Source organism: Physcomitrium patens, chromosome 9, assembly GCF_059467195.1.
Source record: "Physcomitrium patens ecotype Gransden chromosome 9, ASM5946719v1, whole genome shotgun sequence".
NCBI classification, from domain to species: domain Eukaryota; kingdom Viridiplantae; phylum Streptophyta; class Bryopsida; order Funariales; family Funariaceae; genus Physcomitrium; species Physcomitrium patens.
This window is the reverse complement of record NC_143418.1, coordinates 10477323-10485720: the sequence shown is the minus strand read 5'-3', so window position 1 is coordinate 10485720 and position 8398 is coordinate 10477323.

Genomic DNA, 8398 nt, shown 5'->3' with positions numbered 1-8398 from the left:
GGATCGAAACTCTATGAAAAAAATCTCTAGATTATCCAATATTGGATCTCGTCGTTCAAGAAAAGATGAAAACCACGATTGTGCTGAACCTGAAAGAAGCATATCAATGAATCTAACTTGCGATCCTGGAGTTGGATAGCTTTGGGGTTGAAGTTCAATCACAAGTTGCACTTGATTGATAAATCCTCGAAACTTGGATCTTGTTCCATCAAACTTCTACGATAGGACAATTCTTGGTTCTCTAACACTGGAAAGACATTCTACCATAGGAGAAAGGACATGGTTTGGTGCAGATGTTGAAGCAGCTCCAACTATTTCTTTATCTTCACTTTCTACCAATCTTGTTGCTCCTTGTGGTGGTAAATTGAGTTGATGCATCTCAAGTATTAACTCCCTCAATTGCTCTTGTATTTGTGCCATTGCATTCTTTATTTCAATAAGTTCTGCCATGATAACACTTAGAAAAGAGAAGATGTCTAATATTGCTCAAGACAAATAGAAGAGAGGACTTGAGAACAAAGAAAATACTAAGGACAATATCAGTTTAGAAGAGGGTAATCCGCAACTTCTAATATGCTTATATCTTATCAAAAAAAAGGGATAATCCACTCTTAATCAAGATTAGACAAAGCTCTGATAACGTAGGTGTACTCTTGTCAATCTGTCAAGGACAAGAACTTGATGAAAAAACAATTCAGACAAGTGAGCCTTCAATCAAAGAAAGATAACAAAATATAAATAAACAAGTATGTATATTGAAAGAGAAACTGGAATGGCTATTGCCAAAAGACAAGAAAACCAGAGACCCTTGAAACTAGACTGGAAGCAAGAAAGGAGTTGACAAGAATGAAGAAGGCTTCACTCTTGTCTCTATATATACTATAAAATTAAGGGCTATGTGGCAATGTTCTATAGGACCTCCAATATGTGTTGACTTTCTAAGACACATGCCTTGACTTACAAGGCAAGTTTTTCTACATGTGGGCCACATAGTTCCACCTATTTTTATTTGTTATTATTAGCTTACTTGAATATGTCCGTGACAAAGACCGCTCCAATAGCAAAGTCAAATGCATTAATGTCAAATATATAAAGAAGATTGAGATCATACTATTGTAATATTGGAGCATAATGAGTACCTCCTTCAACCTATCAAAGGTGCTTTCCTACTTGAATTTTTATTCAAATGGAGCACTGTTTTCTAAAAGATTTATCAATGAGGCAACAATGTGTGTAAATTACCAAATAAAATAGCAACAATATCCAAGAAGGCCTAAAAATAAGTAGACTTTAAAAGCATCCTTAGAAATTAGCCAATCTTCTACAACTTTCATCTTATCTTACTCCATGCACATGCCTTCAAAGGACACCACATGTCTTAAAAAGATGACGTCCAACTTCCAAAGTTCATATTTTGATTGTTTGTAATAGAAGCAACTATCTAACAATCAACGAGCACTTCTTGTAGATGTTTCTCATACTCTTTAGAGATTTTATTATATATGAAAATATCATCAATAAAGACAACTACATACCAATCCAAAAGATCTTGAAACAATCTATTCATGTGACCCATGAAAGAGGTTGGACCATTGGCAAGGCCAAAAAATAAAATAAGCCATTTGAAATGTCCATAGCATATATGAAATGCCATCTTTTTTATATCCTCTCTTCCAATAGGGATCTACTAATAGCCACTCTAAAGATCTAATTTCCTAAAATGGTCATACTTCAAAGTTAATGAAGAAGATCATTCATTTGTATAAGTGGATATGAATTCTTAACGGTTTGTTTAATGAAGCCTTGATAGTCAATGCAAAGCCGAAGTCTTCTATCCTTCTTGGGTGCAAAGAGTACAAGTGCTTTTCATAATGATGAGCTTTCTCAAATGAAGACTTTTCTAAGAATTCATCTAATGTCTTTTATAGCTCTTTAAGTTTATTTCATGCTAGGTGATAAATTGGTCGATTTGCTAGTTTGGCTCTAGGTAATAGTTTTATTTGAAAGCGAGCCATGATTAGAAGGTACGCCATTAGATAAGTTGATTGAAAAGTCATTTCAATATTTTCATATGAGTTACTCTACTCATTTTTTTCCTTTGGTTGTCTTTTCAACCATTGATGCAAGACTTGAAACCATCATATATATATTTGTTGCTTATATTATATTTGTTTCTTTACAAAGGTCATTCCTACGAATAAGTCTTGAGTTGTAAATTATTTTTTTTTCTACACTTAATGTATAGGTACAAAAAGTTATCTTGCATCTATTTTCTTTGAAGAAGATTGTCCTTACTACCCAATCAACTTGGTTATTTTCTATGTCTAGCCATGGCATACCAAGGATAATATCATATATTAGCTTTGTTATCCTAAACTTCTCTCTTAAGACATAGATGTCAATCAATCTCAAGGTTTTTTCTTCACATGTCTCATTTAATACATTCTCTTGGTCATCTATAAGGTATATATTTCCTTCTTTAATTATCTTAGTTTTAATCCCAAGTCCGTTGGTAATTTTAATCAAGATGTAATTTTCTATAGAGCCATAATCTACAAGCACTTGACATGGTTGTCCTCTTAGTAGTCTTATTAAATGCACTAGTCGACACTTTTTATAGTTGTTTAAGGCCATGCCACTTGTTTCTAAGAGATAATAGCTATCTCTAGTACTTGCTCTCAGTACCTTTATTAGAAAGCTTTGTTTCTTTGATTTATCTGATTATCAACTTAATGAAATTTGAGGCTGTAAATCCGCCTTGTTTTGTTGGTACTTGAATTTTGATATTTTTGATAGCCTCTAATCTCATGGCCTAGCTACGAACAATAGAAATATAATTTCTTTTATACCAATATTTGTTGTCTTTATAGTATCAATAATCCTTGTAGGGCATTGATCTCCATTGGCATTGATTGTTGTGCCATAGCATTAGATAGTGGCATAGAACTTCATAGTATAGGTTGTGTTTTATAATTTTTGAAATATATAACATCAATCCTTTCTACAATCCTAATCATAATTGCCTCTTTAAATGTTTGTAAATCCTTTTGTTTTACGTCTTATTAGATCCCAAGTTTTATATCCCATAGAAATTGATCTATCATCTCTACCTCTGAAATATTGGCAATATGGAGATATAAGGACTTGAATTGGAAGACATAATCTTATACTAACAAGGATTATGTAAGATTTACTAAGTGAACATGCACTATCTTCTCTGCACTGATGGGCCAAAATTGATTCCTAAAATTGATCTCAAATTCCTTCCAATTACAAAATCTACCTTGAGCTCTATAGCTTTGAACTTGATGTCATTTCTACATGGTTTTTATATCTCTCAAATAATTCTTTGTATACATAATTCTTTCAGTGGTATTTGCTCCAAAAAGATGAAGATATTATCGCATATTAAAGAGCCATTGATATACATCCTCTTGTCTTGAAGTCTCATAGTGTGTACTAGACTTATTCAATTTTAGCCTAGCAGATGTTGATTTTTTTTATCATAGAAGATTCTATTTGCCTTTGTAAAGTAGTTATCTAGCCTAAGAGCTATTATATTTGAGCCTCCATTTGGGATTGCCCTATTATATCTTCCATGCTATAATTTTCCACTAGACTCTACTATTATAATATCTTCTCACCTTTCGGTTGAATTTTTAAGAATAGCTTGTAGTAGCTTCAATACAATACTCAATGTGATTATAACAATTGACCTCAAACTAGATGATGACTATCAACACACTATAAAAGAAGAGTCTAATATTTGCTCTGATACTAATGAAATAAGACCGATCTATTTAGAAAGTCTAATATCCTTCTTATCTATAGTAATATAAAACCTCATCACAAAGTAAGACTAAATAGATAAAAAAAATAAAAAAAATAAATGAACAAAATAAGACACAAAGATAAAACTGAATAAATAGAAATAGAATAGAATAAAATTGAACAAGAAGATACAAAATCAAATTTTTCTAAGAGAAAAGATTCAAAGCCATACTTAACCAGATGCTCCAAAGGATTCTAGCCAGTCCTATTTATACTTTGTTCCTTCCACCTTGGACTGTTTAGAATATCCATAGCTAATAGATCATACTTAGATAACTGCCTTAAGCTCTTTTTAGAGGGTTCTATAGTAGGCCCCACCTAGATAACCACCATAAATCTTTTTTAAAAGGTTCTATGATGGATTCTACTTAGATAAATATCTTAAGCCTTTTTTAGAATGTTCCATGATAGATCCCATATAATTCACTAACCTAGCCTCAATTCAAATAACTTCCATAACTTCTCAATCATGGTTCTAATTATCTATCCATATGTGTCAACAATACAAATATCTCATCTATACCTTGTTATATTAGTAGCTTAGGAGTTGAAGTTCAATCACTAGTTATTTTTTATTAATAAATCTTTGAAGCTTTAATCTTGTGCCATCAAACTTCTCGAACAGGAAAACTATGAGTCTTCTAATACTAGAATGATATTCCACCATAAAAAAAGTAATATGGTTTGGTGCAAATATTGAAGCATCTTCAATCATCTCTATATCTTTAATTTGTGCTAATTTAATTGCTCCATGTAGTGGTAAATTGAATTGATGCATTGTAAGCATTAACTCCTTCTAATTGCTCTTACATTTATGCCATTATAGTCTTCATTTGACAAGCTTCGCCATGATAGTATTAAAAAATAGAAGATATCTAATATTACTCAAAATAAGTAGAAGAAAAGACTTGAAAACTAAGAAATTATAAAAAATGATATTAGTTTAAAAGAGATTAATCTATAACTTCTAATATGCTTATTTTTTATTAAGAAAAAAAATGTAATCCATTTTCAATCAAAAATAAGACAAAGCTTTGATATTGTAAGTATATTTTTGTCAATCTGATAAAAACAAGAATTTGATGAAGGCAAATGTCAATAAAACTACCAACCCTTGAAATTAGACTAAAAGTAAGAAAAGAATTAATAAGGATAAAGAAGGCTTTACTCTTGTTTCCATACATACTATCTAATTAAGTGCTACAAATACAATATTCTATAAGACTTCCAATACAAATTCAATTTGCAAGGCATATGTCTTAACTTATAAGATAAGTTTTTTATATATACGCCACATAGTAAACTTGTACCACAAGCTAACAATACATTTGACATGTGCTTAACTTGCTGGCCAAATATTCAACCTATCAATTACCTATAAATATGTATAAAAGTGAAACCATATCTGTGAAGCTTATAGGAAGATTTTCTACAAGATATTATCAAAATTATCTATTTTTACTTATCTCTAGTAATTTATATTATCTAGATAAGTATTGGCATAAATATATATATATATATATATATAGATATATGACAAAGCTTAATATACTTCTTCCATTGTTTGGTAGCTCTATTTTGGAAGGATTTTTGTCACTGTTCATAAAATAAAATAAAAAATAATCTCAATTTTTTTTAGAAAGTTAATGAAGTTTAGCTTTTAAATAACTATTTATAAATTATATTGAAGTCGGAATGTAATAAGAGTGTTGTTTCTTATGGCAAAGAGATGATTGATTTTAAAATTTAAGCAGCCAAGAGAAGGCACATATTCAAAAAATAAGTTCATAAGAATAAAGGTTATCCAAAGGCTAAAATTTTAGAAGATGGAATTTGAAGTTAAGATTTTAATAAGATAAAATCTATTTAAAATTTTATGATTAAATCATAATATTTAATCTTATAGATAGAAGTTTTCTATTTAGCTTAATTAAAGCATCAACTTTAAAGGATATTATTGGTAATATATAACTATATTTGAAGGCAACTTTAAGTCTTCTTTTCAATATGACTAGTGGTTTAAATTTTGAATTTGGGATCAATCATCGTATATTAATTTTTAGAGGCTGGTACACTAATAAGTTTAGATGTACCAAAGCTCTTTAATTCTATATTGAATGATGTCATAAGTTTATTGAGTAGTTACTATAAAAAAATCTTTGATGGAAGGATATAAAAGATGTAGAAATTAACTTAAATAGATACTTAAATAAATAGATAATTTTTTTAAATAGATGTAATATTTAGAAATAATTATCAATTTAGATGAGATATATTTTTTGTATGTAAATTTAAAATGACATCTACTGTATGAATTAGATGAATCTAAATTAAATAAATATTTATAAAATAGGTGAATGAACCTCAATTAATTAAAAAATTAGAAAATTAGACTATAATATCAAATTAGACTAAAATACCAAATTAAACCTTAGTTTATTTAAATTAGACTACTACACTTGATAATTAATTTAGATTAATTAAATAATATTGATTTATTTGGTTTCAAAAATTCAATTATATGTACTTAATTCTTTTTATACTAAATCTTTAAGAATTTAAAATAATATGTTATTTAAAAGATTTTTATTATTTAAATATCTTTATTCCAAACTTATAGTATTGATTTGTAGCAAACTTATAGAAAGTTCTCTCCATCTCTTTCCTTAAGGCATGTGTTATGCTTATAAAGACTATTGAAGGTGGTAAAAGTAGCATAATTGAAGAAATTATATTATAAATTATTTTTTGGGTGTCATTGGAATTAAGGGCAATATAGGTAACAAAAAAAAGAATGAAGTAATGAATTAGAATAAAAATTATAATGTTTTTGGTATTATAATATTAAAAAAATTATTTATTTATTTATATATTTATTTAATATAAAAAAATATATAGTCAATATTATATTGTAACATAATTCTTTGTTAAAAAAATGAAATACTTTAAAGAAGAACTTAATTAAAAAATATAGAAAAAAGATAAAAAGGTCATTTTTAAAATTATTATATATACAATCTATATATATATATAATAAAATAAAAACTCTTATTTTCTTTGAAGGACCATAAATAAGAAAAAAAAGTAGATTAGAAAAAATAATATTATGAACAACTTTAGATAATAGTAAATAGTAGCTTTTAGCAAAAATTACCTTAAAAAATTGGAAATTGATATCTAAAGAGGATTAGTTATAAACATAGGTTGAGATCAAACTCCAAAGCACAAAATAATGCACCTAAGGTAATTGCAAGAATACTTTTGTTCATTAAAGAAAAAAATTTATGAAGTAAACTAGAAAAAGGTTGTTTAAGCATTGATTTAAAGTGATTTGGATTGATATTGGCTTTATAAGAGTTTTACAAAGTTAAAATTGTTCTAAGTGATTTGGAGTTTTTAGAATTAAAACAAAGTGTATAACTTTAAGAATTTTGTAAGTATTATAATAGATTAACTAATAAAAATTTGTAGGATTTTGAATCTAATTATTATAAATTTATTATATGAATTTGAATTTGATTTAATTAGTAGATTAAATTCCATTAAAATTCGAATAGATTAGAATTTCAAAATTTGGATTTTAATAGTCATAGAAGGCTTCTTTGATCTCAAACAATTTCTTGATTAGATTGAAACGATTTTTGGTGAGAAAATATATAGCTCTATTTGAAAAATTCTTGTTAATTTGAGGACAAGTGAATAATGTATTGAGAAGCTATTTTTTTGATAAATTGAATATAAGATTGAAAAATAAAAATAACTGATAATTGAGGAAATAAGAAGCTTTTATTGCAATCAATAAGTTCAATTCTCCTAAGATTTTGTATACTTATTGTTAAATTATAGAATTAAATATATGTTAATATTTAAGTAAGACCAATAATTTATTTAGTAGATGTTGAGGTTTTTAGACTATTGTAGAGATTAGTTAGGATTACTTAGAATTGGAATTTGCCTAGGATTTTATTTTTAAAAATTGAAGATTTTGCTAGGATTTATTGTGATTTTTTAGAATTTACTTAGAATTTGGTTGCAATTTATTTAGGATTTGAATAGAAAATCTTTAAAAATATCATATTTAAGTTAAACATCCTTGATGCTTATCAAAATATATTTTAATTTAATTTTCTAAAAGTTAAATTTATACATATTAGAAATTAAAATTCATTATTTTTAATCTAATATTTTTAATATGAGAAAATTAATATGACTATAAAAAATATTAGTTACTAAAAATTCAATCTTGAAAATTTTAAATCTTGTAAAATTTAAAATTTTGAATTTTTTATTATATATTTTTAAAGAATCATCACAAAGAAAAATTTGATGCAAAAGATATCAATTAATGTAATGTAAATTAACTATATCGTAGCACAATCCAGTTAACTATTAATTGCAATCAAATTGCAAAAAGATTGGGAAGAAAAAAACAAATAAATATAAAATTAAATTAAATAAAAAATAAATAAACTTGATAAAAAAACTGATTAGACTAAGGATAATCTTAGCTATGTATGTATGTATGTATGTATGTATGTATGTATTTTTGTTTATTTATATATATAAT